We start from the raw sequence: 1,564 nt of genomic DNA on the forward strand, positions 1-1,564 counted from the left end.
ATCTTACAATTTTGTGAAATTTCAAACATGCCTGTCCACTGAAAAACTACCGGTACACAGAATCAACAAATGTACATAATCTTATCACTATTTTTGTTTATCATTGTTGCGTATAAAGGTCTTGATCACTCAACATTCAACAATAGTTAATTGTTAAAAAAATGAATAGAGCATTATATTGTATATAATTTCTTGTTTCTAGTTATTTACATTATTATCATTAACCCTCTCAGACAAAAAAATGAATTTTATGTATAGAAAACCTTTATCTACGAGACCAAAGCAATAGGCACCAAGCATCCTATCGTTGTAATTTTTTCCAATTAAAATCACTCTGAAACTTTGACAGAGGAAACCAGCTAATACGCTATAACCTCTGAACGAGAGACTGAAGAGCAGATTTTCTAGAATAATAACGAATCTTTACCTATATCAGGCTCAGCAGAATGCATGCCATTACACCTTTACACCAGCAGAGGGCATCATTCACGTGACTTCATGCTGTAGCAGGTTGCCGTTCCAAAGTCAATATCTCAATTTAAAAATAACTGAAATATATCGTTATATAATGCTATTAACCCTAACTAAGGCATGGAATAACAGTCATGTATTTCGTTCTGCAAGTTAATCCAATGAATATGCATAATGCTGCATAAATGACAAGTCATACAAAGCAGAAAACGACAGAATATTTTTCCATTTTTTTTCATTCGATGAAACAAACCCAGCTTGTTTCCAGATATGACTTAAGGCTTTAGAGATATTTTTAACATCGTGTGACTGGCGTTGTGACTCTCCTCAGACCACAAAGCTTGCGGTTTCATGAGAGAGAACAGATCGAGTTACAGGGCTGTGTGCTTGGTGTACCGAGGGCCCCTGATCACGGCCTTAACAAGGCCCCTGGTGGCCTGTTTATCCCCCCCCCCCTCCCAGAACGCCACTTTCCACAATTGTTCTATATTTTGTCTACATTTTATATTAAATGTTTTGTATACGAAGACTGTTTATTTTAAAGGAAATTACATTTTTTTACAAGAAAAAAGACTTTTAAAGACTTCCAAGATGCTATATAAACAATATGAATAAATAGATTTTTATTCAAACCATGTTTTATGTCCATGTTTCATGCTTACCATTGTCCTTCAGATGTATGCAGGACAAATATTCCAAAAAATCCACAAATAAGTGGTGGTATTTGTCAGCAATATTATCTAATCACATGTTTTTTCCTCTGCTGGATAAACATATAATCAGATCAGGAGTGTGGAGACAGGTGCTACACGCTGCAGTGATGTGTACTCTAGCGTTAAATGTACTTAATTACACGGCCATCCCCTCAGCGTGTGGGGACTGCTGGCCTAATTTCGGTTGCCTGGAATGCCCATCTGGGTTGACATAGTTAGTTGAATCAAGCTCAAAGCTAGCCCGTTAGCATCGTGGGTACTGTTTCATGGCTAGTGGAGAGATTTTTAAGAGGCTTTAGCAAAAAAAAGTTATTAATCTCAAACATGACACATAAATTGCACACACTGAAACACTTGAGCGCTTTATGGATTTGGGGGGG

General features: G+C 36.7%; 1 protein-coding gene across 1 annotated transcript in view; it reads left to right on the top strand.

The window, feature by feature from the left end:
* LOC307076844 (pleckstrin homology-like domain family B member 2) overlaps nt 1–1,108 on the top strand; it is a 24,180-nt gene extending 23,072 nt beyond the window's left edge. The window contains 1 exon segment of the mRNA XM_079738025.1: nt 1–1,108. This exon segment is cut by the window's left edge and continues 1,221 nt beyond it. The gene's annotated coding sequence lies outside the window, so the exon portion shown is untranslated.
* Nucleotides 1,109–1,564: the final 456 nt, after the last annotated feature.

This window comes from Pollachius pollachius (genome assembly GCF_949987615.1).
Source record: "Pollachius pollachius genome assembly, chromosome: 6".
Lineage (NCBI taxonomy): Eukaryota > Metazoa > Chordata > Actinopteri > Gadiformes > Gadidae > Pollachius > Pollachius pollachius.